We start from the raw sequence: 19,450 nt of genomic DNA on the forward strand, positions 1-19,450 counted from the left end.
TTCACCTTCTAATTTCTTTTAGCTAAACTTGCAAATGTGAAAAAATCTTCATACAGAATAAAGAGACTGTCCAATGGAAATAAGAGGAAAGAAGCAATGAAGAAAAAGTAGCACAGAAACATAATCTAATAAACTATCATTGTGAACATTGCATTAAAATATACACTACTTACCAGACAGCTGGTTCTTCCTAACACTACAAGTAACACAACACACAGGACTCTTATACTCCAGGTAATTCACTTTCACTTTCATTTCTGAATTCCTGTAAATATCATCAGCACGAAAAAGCATTGTTACTCTGGAGCAAACATTGATAGGAACTTTCCAATGTAACGTGGCGCAGGAGGTTGCCTTGGGCGATGCACTTGTCTCTAACGCCCCAGCACGTTAGGCCGGTTTCACACGTCAGTGGCTCCGGTACATGAGGTGACAGTTTCCTCACATACCGGAGACACTGACTCACGTAGACACATTAAAATCAATGTGTCTCTGCACATGTCAGCGTGTTTTCACGGACCGTGTGTCCGTTTGGAAAACACGGAGACATGTCAGTGTTCGTGGGAGCGCACGGATCACATGGACCCATTAAAGTCAATGGGTCCGTGTAAAACACGTACCGCACACGGATGTTGTCCGTGTGCAGTCCGTGTGCCGTGCAGAAGACAGCACTACTGTAAGCGCTGCCCCCCCCCCCCCCCCCCCGCGTGCGGTACTGAAGCCGGTATTCATCCCTTCTTCCCAGCAACGTTTGCTGGAAAGAAGGAATGAATAATCTTTTTTTTTAATTTATTTTTGTTTTTAAAATAAAGTTGCCGGTAATCTGCCCCCTCCCACACCCTGTGCGCCCTAGCTGGCATTAAAATACCCCAAAGGAAAAGGCAGCCCCCACATATAATGACTGTGAGTTAAGATGAAAAGACAAACGTAGAGATGAAATAGATTTAGCAAAGTGAGGCCCGACTTTCTGAACAGAGCGAGGATAGGAAAGGTAACTTTGCGGTCAACACAAAACCCTACAAAAAAACACGCAAAGGGGGAAAAAGACCCTCCGTACCGAACTAACGGCACGGAGGTACACCCTCTGCGTCCCAGAGCTTCCAGCAAGCAAGAAAAAAACAAATAAGCAAGCTGGACAGAAAAAACAGCAAACAAAATAGCAAAAGCGGAACTTAGCTATGCAGAGCAGCAGGCCACAGGAACGATCCAGGAGGAAACAGGTCCAATACTAGAACATTGACTGGAGGCCAGGATCAAAGCACTAGGTGGAGTTAAATAGAGCAGCACCTAACGACTTCACCACGCACCTGAGGAAGGAAACTCAGAAGCCGCAGTACCACTCTCCTCCACCAACGGAAGCTCACAGAGAGAATCAGCCGAAGTACCACTTGCGACCACAGGAGGGAGCTCTGCCACAGAATTCACAACAGTACCCCCCCTTGAGGAGGGGTCACCGAACCCTCACCAGAGCCCCCAGGACGACCAGGATGAGCCACATGAAAGGCACGAACAAGATCGGGAGCATGGACATCAGAGGCAAAGACCCAGGAATTATCTTCCTGAGCATAACCCTTCCACTTAACCAGATACTGGAGTTTCCGTCTTGAAACACGAGAATCCAAAATCTTCTCCACAATATACTCCAACTCCCCCTCCACCAAAACCGGGGCAGGAGGATCAACAGATGGAACCATAGGTGCCACGTATCTCCGCAACAATGACCTATGGAATACGTTATGTATGGAAAAAGAATCTGGAAGGGTCAGACGAAAAGACACAGGATTAAGAACCTCAGAAATCCTATACGGACCAATGAAACGAGGTTTAAACTTAGGAGAGGAAACCTTCATAGGAATATGACGAGAAGATAACCAAACCAAATCCCCAACACGAAGTCGGGGACCCACACAGCGTCTGCGATTAGCGAAACGTTGAGCCTTCTCCTGGGACAAGGTCAAATTGTCCACTACATGAGTCCAAATCTGCTGCAACCTGTCCACCACAGTATCCACACCAGGACAGTCCGAAGACTCAACCTGCCCTGAAGAGAAACGAGGATGGAACCCAGAGTTGCAGAAAAACGGCGAAACCAAGGTAGCCGAGCTGGCCCGATTATTAAGGGCGAACTCAGCCAAAGGCAAAAAGGACACCCAGTCATCCTGATCAGCAGAAACAAAGCATCTCAGATATGTTTCCAAGGTCTGATTGGTTCGTTCGGTCTGGCCATTAGTCTGAGGATGGAAAGCCGAGGAAAAAGACAAGTCAATGCCCATCCTAGCACAAAAGGCTAGCCAAAACCTCGAAACAAACTGGGAACCTCTGTCAGAAACGATATTCTCTGGAATGCCATGTAAACGAACCACATGCTGGAAGAACAATGGCACCAAATCAGAGGAGGAAGGTAATTTAGACAAGGGTACCAAATGGACCATCTTAGAGAAGGGATCACAGACCACCCAAATGACTGACATCTTTTGAGAGATGGGAAGATCTGAAATAAAATCCATAGAGATATGTGTCCAAGGCCTCTTCGGGACCGGCAAGGGCAAAAGCAACCCACTGGCACGAGAACAGCAGGGCTTAGCCCGAGCACAAATCCCACAGGACTGCACAAAAGAACGCACATCCCGCGACAGAGAAGGCCACCAAAAGGATCTAGCCACTAACTCTCTGGTACCAAAGATTCCAGGATGACCAGCCAACACCGAACAATGAACCTCAGAGATAACTTTATTCGTCCACCTATCAGGGACAAACAGTTTCTCCGCTGGGCAACGATCAGGTTTATTAGCCTGAAATTTTTGCAGCACCCGCCGCAAATCAGGGGAGATGGCAGACACAATTACTCCCTCTTTGAGAATACCCGCCGGCTCAGATAAACCCGGAGAGTCGGGCACAAAACTCCTAGACAGAGCATCCGCCTTCACATTTTTAGAGCCCGGAAGGTACGAAATCACAAAGTCAAAACGGGCAAAAAAACAGCGACCAACGAGCCTGTCTAGGATTCAACCGCTTGGCAGACTCGAGATAAGTCAAGTTCTTATGATCAGTCAAGACCACCACGCGATGCTTAGTTCCTTCAAGCCAATGACGCCACTCCTCGAATGCCCACTTCATGGCCAGCAACTCTCGATTGCCAACATCATAATTTCGCTCAGCAGGCGAAAACTTCCTGGAAAAGAAGGCGCATGGTTTCATCACCGAGCAATCAGAACTTCTCTGCGACAAAACAGCCCCTGCTCCAATCTCAGAAGCATCAACCTCGACCTGGAATGGAAGCGAAACATCTGGTTGACACAACACAGGGGCAGAAGAAAAACGACGCTTCAACTCTTGAAAAGCTTCCACAGCAGCAGAAGACCAATTGACCACATCAGCACCCTTCTTGGTCAAATCGGTCAATGGTTTAGCAATACTAGAAAAATTGCAGATGAAGCGACGATAAAAATTAGCAAAACCCAGGAACTTTTGCAGACTTTTCAGAGATATCGGCTGAGTCCAATCATGGATGGCTTGGACCTTAACAGGGTCCATCTCGATAGTAGAAGGGGAAAAGATGAACCCCAAAAATGAAACCTTCTGAACACCAAAGAGACACTTTGATCCCTTCACAAACAAAGAATTAGCACGCAAGACCTGAAACACCGTTCTGACCTGCTTCACATGAGACTCCCAATCATCCGAGAAGATCAAAATGTCATCCAAGTACACAATCAGGAATTTATCCAGGTACTCTCGGAAGATGTCATGCATAAAGGACTGAAACACTGATGGAGCATTGGCAAGTCCGAATGGCATTACTAGATACTCAAAATGGCCCTCGGGCGTATTAATTGCAGTTTTCCATTCATCGCCTCGCTTAATACGCACAAGATTATACGCACCACGAAGATCTATCTTGGTGAACCAACTAGCCCCCTTAATCCGAGCAAACAAATCAGATAACAACGGCAAGGGGTACTGAAATTTAACCGTGATCTTATTTAGAAGGCGGTAATCTATACAAGGTCTCAGCGAACCATCCTTCTTGGCCACAAAAAAGAACCCTGCTCCTAATGGCGACGATGACGGGCGAATATGCCCCTTCTCCAAGGACTCCTTCACGTAACTCCGTATAGCGGCGTGCTCAGGCACAGATAAATTAAACAGTCGACCTTTTGGGAATTTACTACCAGGAATCAAATCGATAGCACAATCACAATCCCTATGCGGAGGTAGGGTATCGGACTTGGGCTCATCAAATACATCCCGGTAATCAGACAAGAACTCTGGAACCTCAGAAGGGGTGGATGACGAAATAGACAGAAATTGGACATCACCATGTACCCCCTGACAACCCCAGCTGGACACAGACATGGATTTCCAATCTAATACTGGATTATGGACTTGTAGCCATGGCAACCCCAACACGACCACATCATGCAGATTATGCAACACCAGAAAGCGAATAACCTCCTGATGTGCAGGAGCCATGCACATGGTCAGCTTGGTCCAGTACTGAGGCTTATTCTTGGCCAAAGGCGTAGCATCAATTCCTCTCAATGGAATAGGACACTGCAAGAAAAACCCACAATGCCTAGCATACTCCAAGTCCATCAAATTCAGGGCAGCGCCTGAATCCACAAATGCCATGACAGAATAAGATGACAAAGAGCAGATCAAGGTAACGGACAAAAGAAATTTTGACTGTACCGTACCAATGGTGGCAGACCTAGCGAACCGCTTAGTGCGCTTAGGACAATCAGAGATAGCATGAGTGGAATCACCACAGTAGAAACACAGCCCATTCAGACGTCTGTGTTCTTGCCGTTCAACTCTGATCAAAGTCCTATCGCACTGCATAGGCTCAGGTTTATGCTCAGATTATACCGCCAAATGGTGCACAGATTTACGCTCACGCAAGCGTCGACCGATCTGAATGGCCAAAGACATAGACTCATTCAGACCAGCAGGCATAGGAAATCCCACCATGACATCCTTAAAGGCTTCAGAGAGACCCTTTCTGAAAATAGCTGCAAGCGCACCTTCATTCCATTGAGTGAGTACGGACCACTTTCTAAATTTCTGACAATATACCTCTATCTCATCCTGACCCTGACACAGAGCCAGCAAATTTTTCTCTGCCTGATCCACTGAATTAGGTTCATCGTACAGCAATCCGAGCGCCAGGAAAAACGCATCGATATTACTTAATGCAGGATCTCCTGACGCAAGAGAAAATGCCCAGTCCTGAGGGTCGCCACGTAAAAAAGAAATAATGATCCTAACTTGTTGAACTGGGTCACCAGAGGAGCGAGGTTTCAAAGCCAGAAATAGTTTACAATTATTTTTGAAACTCAGAAATTTAGTTCTATCTCCAAAAAACAAATCAGGAATAGGAATTCTTGGTTCTAACATAGAATTCTGAACCACAAAGTCTTGAATATTTTGTACTCTTGCCGTGAGCTGATCCACACATGAAGACAGACCTTTAATGTCCATCGCTACACCTGTGTCCTGAACCACCCAAATGTCTAGGGGAAAAAAAAGGCAAAACACAGTGCAGAGGAAAAAAAATGGTCTCAGAACTTCTTTTTTCCCTCTATTGAGAATCATTAGTACTTTGGGCCTCCAGTACTGTTATGATAAGGTAATTCAGTACCACAATGGACATAGAAGTCAGAGCACAAACAGTGACCTGACAATAACCCAAAAACATAGAACGAGTTCTGAGACGTGGAAACTCTGCTGACCGCAATCCCTAATCCTCTCCAACCACACTAGAGGCAGCCGTGGATTGCGCCTAACGCTCCCTATGCAACTCGGCACAGCCTGAGAAACTAGCTAGCCTGAAGATAGAAAATAAGCCTACCTTGCCTCAGAGAAATACCCCAAAGGAAAAGGCAGCCCCCACATATAATGACTGTGAGTTAAGATGAAAAGACAAACGTAGAGATGAAATAGATTTAGCAAAGTGAGGCCCGACTTTCTGAACAGAGCGAGGATAGGAAAGGTAACTTTGCGGTCAACACAAAACCCTACAAAAAAACACGCAAAGGGGGCAAAAAGACCCTCCGTACCGAACTAACGGCACAGAGGTACACCCTCTGCGTCCCAGAGCTTCCAGCAAGCAAGAAAAAAACAAATAAGCAAGCTGGACAGAAAAAAACAGCAAACAAAATAGCAAAAGCGGAACTTAGCTATGCAGAGCAGCAGGCCACAGGAACGATCCAGGAGGAAACAGGTCCAATACTAGAACATTGACTGGAGGCCAGGATCAAAGCACTAGGTGGAGTTAAATAGAGCAGCACCTAACGACTTCACCACGCACCTGAGGAAGGAAACTCAGAAGCCGCAGTACCACTCTCCTCCACCAACGGAAGCTCACAGAGAGAATCAGCCGAAGTACCACTTGCGACCACAGGAGGGAGCTCTGCCACAGAATTCACAACAGTGCCGCACATTACAGTGATGAATATGCGGCTCCACCTCCCATAGGGGTGGAGCCGCATATTCATTACTGTAATAAGCGGCACCACATGACCGCTCATACAGGAAGAGCTGCGACGCTGAGAGGATGTAAGCGCCGAGGGAGCTGGGTAAGTATTTTAATGCCAGCGGGGGGGGGCGCACAGGAGGTGGGAGGGGGCAGATTACTGGCAACTTTATTTTAAAAACAAAAATAAATTTAAAAAAAAGATTATTCATTCCTTCTTTCCAGCGAACACTGCTGGGAAGAAGGGATGAATACCGGCTTCAGCACTGCACGCAGGGGACAGCGCTTAACTCTAGCGCTGTCTCCTGCACAGTCCGTGTGGTCCTCAGTCGGCACACGGCTGCCGCACTTGTGCCACACTGATGTTCAACGTAAGCACACGGACACGGATAATTCCGGTACCGATTTTTCCGGTACCGGAATTATCTGGACGTGTGAGACTGGCCTTACATAAAGGCGGGGGTCCCAGCTGGGTGCACGGACCTTAGCTGTAGTGTCGATACGCCCTTGCAGACAGCATTTTGAAAGGATCAGATGTTACAGAGTTCAGTGAGGAAGACCATAGTTCATAAATAAGCATATTTTTACTGAAGAATAACTTGGTGTGCGCTATATACAGCAGATAGTAGGCATTTATCTTCAAGGAAGTTATTTTAACAAGGAGCGACATCACACACACATTTCTTCCTTTCCTGAAATCACTCTATCTTTCTCGGTTATTTCCTCTACTCTTTGCACAGCCCAGAACACTACTTCAGAATCTTCCCTCATTCTCAATAACGTCACTCCAGTCCAGTAAGCAAACATCCTATACTCCAACCCGCGGTTCCATGTCTTTTTTTTCATATGAGAAATTTTGTGCCAATATTTTGTCTACTCAACTTCCTTTCCTATTTATTTATCTGGACTTCCAGGTGGGGTATTTTCTCTTCATCTCGTTTCTCTTTCCATTTGTGTTCCATTATGTTTCTGGGAGATAAGTCTGTCCCGTCCCGCTAGGCTTCCTGCCTCAGACCCAAATACTTCTTCCTTCCTCACTACTTCTGTCCCGACTCCAGACTGCTGAACACTTTTCTTCCAGGTGTCTCTTTCCTATAGGGTCTTACTATCTGACTTCTCTGTCTCCTTCTTGCCATAGGGACACCCAGTCCATGCGGTTCTGCTGCTCAGTGAGAACTGAGGTCTGCTACCACTGAAGGCTCTTCCCTGTCTGATGTTCTAACACGAAATTTCCACTGTCTCCTCACCTAGCCCCTCACATTCTGGGTGAGTCCCAAATGTTAACCCTATCTCTCCCTATTAACTCCCTGCTGCTGGGCAGAATACAACCTCATCACATAACAATGCAAATCGTTATACAAACACAAACATCATAATGCATTACACCAATACACATGGGTGGGAACATGGGCAACACTTCCACCTACTTGCACTACAACTCCACCTCCTTAGACCACAAAAGACAAATATTGCTTTTCCTAAGGACTTCTCTCTTCCTCACTCACCCTTTCTCTTCCCTAGCTCTAATCTCTTCATGCAAGGCTTTTTGAGTTGATCCAAAATCCTCCTCAAAAAAAGTTTCAATGACACTTTGAATACTCCAATTCTTTTTTACCAGGGCTTGATTTTTGTGTTTTTTTTGTGTGCGGATATCATGCCAAAATGCACATAGAAATGCTTCAATTCTTCCCGCAAAATGCTAAATGAGAAAATGTATCAAAAGTGCATGTCAAGTTTTTATAATGAATGTTAAAAAAAAATCATGTCAATTCATTAGCACATTTTCAGTGCATGAATCACTGCTAAACATTGGTTTTGCAAGACAACAAATAAAGTAGCATTATACCATACAAACATGAAATATCTGAAATTTGAACTGCATTACTGCACTAGAAAAATTGAGAATACTTAGCGCATATACTGTATATATATATATACTTTGCATATTCAGCCTTTATATTTACTGTATATTGTGCAGCTACTCCTTCTCTATACCACCTCTATTAATTTCAGCATCGGCCACCTTTGAGCTTTTTCTCTGCTCCACCTACGTTGTGCACTTTGTGAATCGTACATACCTTTAGTTTTCCATCTCTAAGTCATATCTCTGAGATTCCTTTCCTTGCATTTTGCATCTATTTGCTGATATTGGTGTCATTCTCAAATATTACTATCTAACCGTTACCTCTCATGTATTTATCACCTTTTCTCATTGATCAGTGGTGTAACTAGAGTCCGATGGGTCCTGGTGCAAAATTTGGACCTGCATCACTGCCAGCATTTCAGTCAGATATATGTGCCAATATAGTGTTCTTGATCCTATAGACATATATGTGTTTGCTCCTCAACCCATTTAAAAAAAAATATCTACAGAAAATATATAAATCTCCTAGAAAACATGATAATAAGATAATTTTCTAAGTAATACCAAATTATTACTGAACAAGTCTGCTATACCAAAACTAACATACCAATAATAACCCATATAACAGGGATAAATACCACCTCACCACGACCTTATCTTATCACCACATAGGGTCTGAGTATAACCAACATCCTTTTACTGAACAAAATCTGCCATACCGTATACCAATAATATCACATACAGTTTAAGGCATAAATACCATCACACCATGACAGGACCACATATTACCACCACATAATGACCAAATAATACCACCATACTGTTCACTATGACAAAATGGAGTACTAGCACTAATTTTACCACCAGTATCTTTATACACAGGAGCTCTGTAAATTGTAGAAGTTTATATAGTACAGGGAAATCCAATGTATTACCGCTGACATCTACAATTAAAGTTATTCAATTTTCCTTTTCTTCTTCATCCGGTGCAGACCGCTATGATTTCTTCCAGCTCTGATTTATTCTCTGCCGAAAGTAACACACATACTGTATTTGTGACTGATCGCTTATACAGCAACCTCTACACTTTTTTTCCTCCACATCTTCCTTGTGCCAGATGAACAAGAAAAATGCGATAGTTCCACCCTGGTACCCTGCACAGTAATAGTACCTCCCTTTTGTTCCTCCCATAGTAACAGTGACCCCCAAACAATATTATTTGATATGTCCCCTTTTGTGACCCCGTTGCTATAATAAAATTCTGACTTACACTCAGGAAAATGTTCTAGTGACTATTTTGACCCCACTGATGTCTCCCAGAAATTAGTGCACTGTGGAACTTGCCATTTTGGTGCCCAATACATAGTGCCCAGCCTGTGCTTCTGGAGAAACGTGCCTAATAAATTATTAAGTGGGTGGTCCAACACCTAACAATTGATGAATCATATGAATATGAGATTGGTGAGGGCCTGACTATCCCACAATCATTTGAAAACTGCTCTATCAACTGCCCAAACTAAGCGTTGTATAAACTGAATCCGGCAGACCCATATATTACTTGGCGGCCAGCTGATCGATGGGTGTGCTTGGTGTTGGATCCACATTGATCTCATATTACTCAGCTATTAGGAGGATAGGTCATCAATGATTAGGCCCTGCAAACTCCTTTCACAGGGTTCTCCCATCTGCATTAATTCCATTCATGTAATCGTTAACTATTGTTAAGGTGGTAGACTGAGACAAGAGAGATGTAGGGTGGTGCTGAACCATGGAGGGTTTTGTGGGTGACAATGATAAGTTTATATTGAACTCTTAGCCAGATATTCAAAATGCACATAATCAATCTATGTGGTCAGGAACTATCAAAGTAATGTGGTTCCCCCACGTAAGGCAGACGCACATTCAGTTAAAATCTGTAGCATGCGGGAGATTCCACCTGTACGGCAACAGTTGGCCACCAGCCAATAACAGGCTGGCAGCTGACGTCAGCGTGCACGTCACCGACGTATCACGTCACTATCATATGCAGAGACGATGGTCCGCACCTCAGATGAATCCTAGCAGAGGATACTGCTGGACCTTGGCCAGGTAAGGAGAAACTTTTTGTTGTTGTTGTAAAGTCGCACTATGGGGCTGCGTTATACTACTATGGGGGTGCATTATACTGCTATTGGGCTGTATTATACTGTTGTGGGGCTTAATTATACTTCAATAGGGGTGCATTATACTATATATGACTATGGGGTGCATTATACTACCATGGGGGTGCATTATACTGCTATGGGGTGGATTATACTGCTATTGGGCTATAATATACTGCTATGGGGCTTAATTATACTTCTATAGGGGTGCATTATGCTATATATGACTATGGGGGTGCAATATTCTACTATGGGGTTAATTATGCTGCTATTGGGTGCATTATACTGTGCTATGGGGGTGCATTATACTATATATGGCTAAGGGTGCATTATACTATATATGGCTATGGGGTGCATTATACTACTATGGGGGTGCATTATACTGCAACATATGACTTATGACTATGGGGTGCATTATACTATTATATATGACTTTGGGATGCATTATACTATTATGTATGACTATGGGGGCAATATGGAGAGACATGGGGGCAGTATGGAGAGACATGAGGAAGAATGGGAGGACATGTGACTTCCAGAATGGGAGGACACATGGGGTCCAGAATATAAGGACACGTGGGGTCCAGAATGTGGGATATTATTACTGTAGGGGGGAATTAAAATATATTATTTTTGCGGATACTGTTTTCAATGTGGGGGAGGAGAGGTCTTGTTACTGTGCAGGGCGACATGGTGGCTTTTTTTCTTCATCTGGTGTAGTATAGAGGTTGTGGAAAAATTGAGGAATGTGCTCTAGATAACTGTATTATTTTCTGCAGAGACGAGTCCTGGCTGGAAGACGTGATGTCAATGTGCATTGGATGAGGAAGAAAAGCGAAAATGAGGGACTTCAACTAGAGACGTCACCTGTGAGTCAGTGTGCTACCTGTATACTGACACTATACACTGTATACTATATACAGAGATTCTGTGTATAATGTCACTGCTGATCCCTGTATTATCTGTACACCGACACTATATACAGAGCTCCTGTGTATAATGTTACTGGTGATCACTGTATTATCTGTACACGGACACTATATACAGAGCTCCTGTGAACAATGTCACTGGTGATCCCTGTATTACATGTATAGTATATACAGCGTTCGAGTGTATAAGTGAATAATGTCACTGGTGATCCCTGTATTACCTGTGCACTGACACTTTATATGCTATATACAGAGCTCCTGTGTATAATGTCACCAGTAATTACTGTATTACCTGTACACTATATACAGAGCTCCTGTGTTTAATGTCACTGGCAATCCTTGTGTTACCTGTACACCGACATTATATACAGAGCTCCTATGTATAATATCACTGGTGATCCAGCCCTGAAAGTGCAAAAAGGTGTAAACACATGGAATGGATCAAATTAAATCATACTAAAATAGAACTGGTTAAAAAACATTTGCGCTACGTGTTTCAACTATATATGTCTTTGTCAGGTGCCTAAAGACATACGCTTCATAAAAAATATTTATACCTAACCTCATTATTTTTGGCTGCAGGTTCTCACAAAAAAAGATCCAATCATTTTAGTTTTTTCTACTGAGGATTTCATAGGATAGGATTGACTCAAAACGTTCTATAAGAACCCACCTCATTGGTGTAAATTGATACATATTTATTCATCATCATTTTTTTTAAAGGAGAAACACATTTTCTAAAATTACTATAAAATTATATAATTACTAAATAATGTATTAAATATGCATCAACAGAAAATTCGCTAAACTACCGTATGTATCAATTCACACCAATGAGGTAGGTTCTTATATAAAAGTTTGAGTCAATCCTATCCTATGAAATCCTCAGTAAAATAAACAAAAATTATTGGATCTTTTCTGCGAGAATCCGCACCCAAAAATAATGGAGTTAGGTAGAATTAGTTTGTATGAGCCATATATCTTTAGGCACCTGACGCAGACTTTTTTATAGTTGAAACGCCTTGTGCAAAAGCTGTTTTTAACCGCTTCTATTTTAGTATGTTTTAATTTGATCCATTCCATGTATGTACATGGAGATGACATGGAGCTTTCCGGTGGTATTTTTCTACAAAATGTTAATATTTTAAAAATATATACTGTATATTTTTAATTAAAAGTATTATCATTTATAATTTAAAGACATAATTTTTTTTTAAATACAATCTAATTGATGTTGAAAAATTGACAAGCAAACTAGAAACTTGGTGTCTGCACGTCATGGAAATCCTTAGGCGCCTTGCTGGATGCCAATGAGCAGATAAAGGCAAACCCTTCTCAGGACGGTAAATAACCAAGATCGGAATTAATCGGCTGGCCTGACACTGAATACTAATGTGACTGGCACCACTCCCTTTGTCATCCACTACACATACCATGGCGCTCTCTTTGCAGATAGAATATATCAATTTGCAGGAAGGAATAAATATTGAAATTAAAGGGAACCTGTCACCCCGTTTTTTGAGATTGAGCTATAAATACTGTTAAATAGGGCCTGCGCTGTGTGCTCCTATAGTGTATGTAGTGTACCCTGATTCCCCACCTATGCTGAGATATAACTTACCAAAGTCGCCGTTTTCGCCTGTCAATCAGGCTGGTCAGGTCGGGAGGGCGTGGTGACATCGCTGGTTCTTCCTCAGCTTTACGTTGGTGGCGTAGTGGCGTAGTGGTGAACAAGCAGCGCGCGATCTGCGCTGTAATCCCTTGCATCGGTGGGGGCGGCCATCTTCCTGGGGCCGCGCGTGCGCAGATCGAGTGCTCTGCTGCACGGGGCTTCAGGAAAATGGCCGCGGGATGCCGCGCGTGCGCATTAGAGATCGCGGCGGCCATTTTCCCAAAGCCGAGTTTGCACCACTACGCCACTACGCCACCAACGTAAAGCTGAGGAAGAACCAGCGATGTCACCACGCCCTCCCGACCTGACCAGCCTGATTGACAGGCGAAAACGGCGACTTTGGTAAGTTATATCTCAGCATAGGTGGGGAATCGGGGTACACTACATACACTATAGGAACACACAGCGCAGGCCCTATTTAACAGTATTTATAGCTCAATCTCAAAAAACGGGGTGACAGGTTCCCTTTAAACCTCTTGTTTTTAGCTCTGCATTCTGGCTCCTATAAGGGGCTCTGGAGCAGGTAGCCCCCTCTCCGACATTTACATTTCCTGATTTTCGATTTTCGATTTTCCTGTTTTATTGTTCTCAAGCAATCTTACTTGAAAGGATTTCCTAGGTAAGACCAGCAACAAGCCAACGCTAACTCAATCAAATGCCAAGTTATTCTCATTATCTACAAAAGGTCAGAAGCTTCCCAAAGGTTCATTAATCACTTGTTATCTGTTGGGCAAAGGTTCATTAAAAGCATGCAATGGAGTTGGGAAATGGTTGTAAGATATGGGTGTCTTTGCTATCATATCTGAAATTCTTGTATATGCAATAAAACTAAAAGACGATTTCTTCTAAGTGAAATTACATTTCTTTCGAGATACAGGAAAACAGAACACAGTTGTATATTGCAGCAATCTACTATTATTCTGTTCTGATCCTGAGACCCCCAGGACTTTGTCATTTTCCTTGTCACAACATCATCGCACTTTGACACCCCATGTCTTATTCCGTCCATCATAAATCCAAAAAGATACAGGCATCCAAGAGATGTAGGTATTTTTTATCTTTACACGTACGGAAAACAATCCCTTGCAGTCAGGGCTGCAGTCATGGCCAAACACTCCGGTGTTTCTGTGCCCTGGCTTCCTCTCACATAAAAACAGCATTCTCTCACTGCACCATCAGGGATACCACTGTGGTGCTGAAGCAGTGGCGTAACTTGAAACTCATGAACCCCAATGCGAAAGCTCCAATGGGGCCCCAAATATTTTAAATCTGAATAGCAATAGTCTTTTTCTATAGGCCAAAGGGACTTTTAGGGCCCCTTAGGCTCCAGGGCGTGGGTGCGATTGCAACCCCTGCACCTGTTGTAGTTACGCCCCTGTGCTGAAGCCTTTCTGCAGTCAGTTTTGCAAGCATTGAGACACAGTCCGGTTCAAATGCAACATGTGAAACTTAACTTGTATAATTTGGCAGCACATTCTTGTTAGTTACAACATCAACAGCAAGTACCATGCAGTTCTCCATCTGCTCTTTCCCTGCTCTCAGTTGCACGTCCTCCAGTACATTATGGGGTAATAGTGCCTTAGACAGTACCGCAGCATTCTCCCTGTTGAGACTTATTGTGCTTGGGGATTCCTCAGTCCGTTTCGCACCGGTTCTGAGAGCAACAGCCCATGCAACAATCTGCCACATGTTGAATAATCTGTGCCCTGTACTCTTCCAGACCGCTTCCTTTCTCAAGCTATGAACTGCTGCAATCCTGCTGCTTGATACCATACTTCTGTCCTATAGACTCCGAATGGCTAAGCTTCTCTGCTTACAACGTTACGTGGCTACTGTGGACCCATGTGGACTATTCATGCACCCAGGCCCGTCTGACTACTTAAGGGAACGTTCCTAGCTTACCACACAGCAGCCCTTACTATAGTTAACCCTTTTCTACACTATACACTACCTGAAGGCTCTGTGCACTATAATGCCCCCATCTAGTGTCCAATCCAATTACTGCACTTACCCTATACACTATTTATAATAGCATTTCAATGGTATAACATTACATATATACACATTTAGCAAGACACAGTAATACACATAACAGTGTAGCAGTACCATTGTACAGAAATGGTAATACACTTAATCGTGTAGCAGTACCATAATACATAGTAACATAGTTATTAAGGTTGAAGGAAGACTTTAAGTCCATCTAGTTCAACCCATAGCCTAACCTAACATGCCCTAACATGTTGATGCAGAGGAAGGCAAAAAAAATCCCATGTGGCAAAGAGTAAGCTCCACATTGGGGAAAAAAATTTCTTCCCGACTCCACATACATATTGTAGCATACCCCCAAACTACCACCCCCAGTCATAGTGAGTACTAAAATAGATAGAATACACACTGCCGACTGTATGTCAGCAAAATGCTGACAGGGCACCATTGCAGTACTATTACATTTTTCTTTTTCATCTGGCACAATGTTGAAATGGGGGAAGAAAGTGTGGAGGTTGCTGTAGAAGTCATTAGTCATAGATAAAACAATTTCAAGGGTGCCAACACTTTTGGTCATGACTGTATATGTGTTACTTTCTGCAGGGAAAAGTGGTGGCTGGAAGAAATCATAGCCATCTGCAGCAGATGAAGAAGAAAAGCAAAGATGGCCTTCTCTGGCACAAAGTGAAAAAAACCCAGAAATTGAACCATCCACGTAGTAGTGCTGGTCCGCCCGCTCAGGTCAATGTCCTTCAGCAAACACACTGGATTTTATCTGCCATACCACGCCCCCGGGGTGAGGATATGTGAGCAGTCAGTACCACCTGTCTCTTTTGACTGCTCCTAAAACCAAACCCTGATGTGTCTTATTAACTCTCTCAGCACTATATTTGCTGGAGCATGCTTTCCCAGGCTTTTATCACCAAAGCTACCAACCTTGGTGATACTAAGACAAAAATACCGTCATATGGGGAATCAAAGAAAATTTTTGGAGATATATAAAAAAATCACCAGGGGGAATAGCTGAAACGCGCGTCGGGGTGCTCTGTACTTGGACATATCGGACGGAAAGGTATATAACAGAACCAATTCATGTGCTACTCTTGGTGTGCGCATCAGGCTATGTTAATATAACACATGCAAATATGTGTATACATCCATATATATGGTGCTGCCTCCACCTGTGATTTTATTGGCACATAATTGATTTGTCATCCCCATTTTTATACAATCTCTGGTTATAGATTATTTTGCCGTACGATCAGATTTATACGTAGATGCATATTTATATGTATATATATTGACATTTGCACTTTGTTTGTTTTTTTGCACATAATTGTGTCACAATTTATATATATATATATATATATATATATATAATAATTTCTCTACACATATATTTTATGATTCTTTTGTTTTTTAATAGTTAATTATCTACCTTTTGCACATGCACTTTAGGTTGTTAATACATGATTACACATTATATACAGTTATATGAAAAAGTTTGGGCACCCTTATTAATCTTAAGCTTAATGTTTTCTAAAAATTGTTTTTTTTTTGCAACAGCTATTTCAGTTTCATATATCTAATAACTGTTGGACACAGTAATGTTTCTGCCTTGAAATGACGTTTATTGTACTAACAGAAAATGTGCAATCTGCATTCAAACAAAATTTGACAGGTGCATAAGTATGGGCACCTCACCAGAAAAGTGACATTAATATTTAGTAGATCCTCCTTTTACAAAAATAACAGCCTCTAGTCGCTTCCTGTAGCTTTTAATGAGTTCCTGGATCCTGGATGAAGGTATTTTTGACCATTTCTCTTTACAAAACAATTCCAGTTCAGTTAAGTTTGATGGTCGCCGAGCATGGACAGCCCCCTTCAAATGATCCAACAGATGTTCAATGATATTCAGGTCTGGGGACTGGGATGGCCATTCCAGAACAGTGTAATTGTTCCTCTGCATGAATGCCTGAGTAGATTTGGAGCAGTGTTTTGGATCATTGTCTTGCTGAAAGATCCATCCCCTGCGTAACTTCAACTTTGTCACTGATTCATGAACATTATTGTCAAGAATCTGCTGATACTGAGAGGAATCCATGTGTCCCTCAACTTTAACAAGATTCCCGGTGCCGGCATTGGCCACACTGCCCCAAAGCATGATGGAACCTCCACCAAATTTTACTGTGGGTAGCAAGTGTTTTCTTGGAATGCTGTGTTTTTTGGCCGCCATGCATAATGCCTTTTTGTATGACCAAACAACTCAATCTTGGTTTCATCAGTCCACAGGACCTGCTTCCAAAAAGAAATTGGCTTCTCCAAATGTGCTTTTGCATACCTCAGCCGACTCTCCCATACAGCTTCTCCTTGTGCAAAGTGCGTTGTGTAGTTGACCGATGCACAGTGACACCATCTGTAGCAAGTTGATGCTGCAGCTCTCTGGAGGTGGTCTGGGGATTGTCCTTGACTGATCTCACCATTCTTCTTCTTTGCCTTTCTGATGTTTTTCTTGGCCTGCCACTTCTGGCCTTAACAAGAACTGTACCTGCGTTCTTCCATTTCCTTACTATGTTCCTCACAGTGGAAATTGACAGGTTAAATCTCTGAGACAGCTTTTTGTATCCTTCCCCTGAACAACTATGTTGAATAATCTTTGTTTTCAGATCATTAGACCATTGTTTTGAGGAGCCCATGATGCCACTCTTCAGAGGAGATTCAAACAGGAGAACTACTTGCAAGTGGCCACTTTAAGTAGCTTTTCTCATGATTGCATACACCTGGCTATGAAGTTCAAAGCTCAATGAGGTTCAAAAACCAAAAAAAGTGCTTTAGTAAGTCAGTAAAAAGAAGGTAGGAGTATTTAAAACAAGAAAATGATAAGGGTGCCCATACTTATGCACCTGTCAAATTTTGTTTGAATGCAGATTGCACATTTTCTGTTAGTACAATAAACCTCACTTCAAGGCAGAAACATTACTGTGTCCAACAGTTATTAGATATATGAAACTGAAATAGCTGTTGCCAAAAAAAACAGTTTTTAAAAAACATTAAGCTTAAGATTAATAGGGGTGCCCAAACTTTTTCATATAACTGTATATCACTTTGGTTATGCATACATAAATTATCTTATTCAGATAGTTCTAATTTATGTACATGTAATATATGCACACACCATTATATAGATATACATATATATGTATTTTAATCAGATGATTGTATAATATTTCCTTTTTTTTCTTGTCCGTTTTTATATATATTTTAATTATTTCTCTAATATTTCCAAGTACGTGCACAATTAGTGCTATGTTTTGCTAAATATAATAAAGGCGTATTATATATATATATATATATATATATATATATATATATATATATATATATATATATATATATATATATATATATTGTGATGATTTTTTTTATATCTCTCCAAAAATTTTCTTTGATTCCCCATGACCCCATGACGGTATTTTATTCTTAGTATAATCCTGAGTTGTTTCCACTCTTTTTTTCCTGATAGCCACCTGATTCCCTCTTATATTTAAGTAAAATATTTTGAGATATATACAGTATACGTATACACAATCTATTAGTTGAGAAATAGGGTTGCCATTATATATTTCAACCTTGGTGATGCATATCTCCCCTCAAGGACCTGTCTGGCAGCCATCTTACAGTCTTGTCTGTCTCCCCGTATTCCTCTGTTTACCTGCACACCTTACCTTTGTCCATGTCACGGATCACAGAATAAAGGGCTTCTACATTCTATTGAATTGGTGAGTGCCGCATATTCTTTTTGTCTTCAGTCAATACCCCTATAGTCATCCGTAAAATGCAATGCACTCCATAGTCATCCGTAGCAGTATAATGCACCCCTATAGTCATCCATAGCAGTATAATAGACCCCCATAGTCATTCATAGTAGTATAATTCACCCCCTTATACTATAAAATATAAAGCACCCCCATAGTTATCCTATAAACTATAATGCACCCCATAGTTATCCATAGTAGTATGACCACTGATGACTTTTTAAAAATAGAAAAAAACTCACCGTTCCTTCACTTCCGTGAAGCCGATAGTTGGCTTCGGCGTGTGATGGGAGCACGTGAAGTCACTGCCATACACCCCGTCACATGCACGCCGACGTAAGGCTGCTGGCCTCTGATTGGCCGACAGCGTGTATAGTGGCACGCAGACCCGGACGCCGGAATACACTTCAACTGTAGATGCGTCCTCAGATGCATATCCAGTTGAAGCTTTTGCTGGCACCGGTGGTCCCCAGCCCACAGCCGAAGGGTCCGTTTGCAGCGGCGACCCTGCAACCGCGGTCATCACACTGCTTGCAGTTAATCAATCTCTATATACCGTCTCCGTTCA

At 42.5% G+C, this 19,450-nt stretch overlaps 2 protein-coding genes across 6 annotated transcripts in view; one reads left to right on the forward strand and one right to left on the reverse strand.

Annotated features, from left to right (window-relative positions):
• LOC138648717 (phospholipase A and acyltransferase 3-like) overlaps positions 1-8,473 on the reverse strand; it is an 89,886-nt gene extending 81,413 nt beyond the window's left edge. The window contains exons 1-2 of one of the 5 annotated variants that reach the window (XM_069738558.1): positions 8,440-8,466; positions 174-265 (exon numbers count right to left, since the gene is read on the reverse strand). The gene's annotated coding sequence lies outside the window, so the exon portion shown is untranslated. Of the gene's footprint in view, positions 1-173; positions 304-8,439 lie in introns of those variants that run through there. The other 4 variants (XM_069738555.1, XM_069738559.1, XM_069738556.1 and 1 more) reach the window with 4 other exon arrangements.
• The window catches only part of LOC138648719 (phospholipase A and acyltransferase 4-like), a 210,578-nt gene that overhangs the window by 144,717 nt on the left and 46,411 nt on the right, over positions 1-19,450 (forward strand). The window lies entirely within an intron of this gene.

The sequence above is a fragment of the Ranitomeya imitator genome, chromosome 9 (assembly GCF_032444005.1).
Source record: "Ranitomeya imitator isolate aRanImi1 chromosome 9, aRanImi1.pri, whole genome shotgun sequence".
NCBI lineage: Eukaryota > Metazoa > Chordata > Amphibia > Anura > Dendrobatidae > Ranitomeya > Ranitomeya imitator.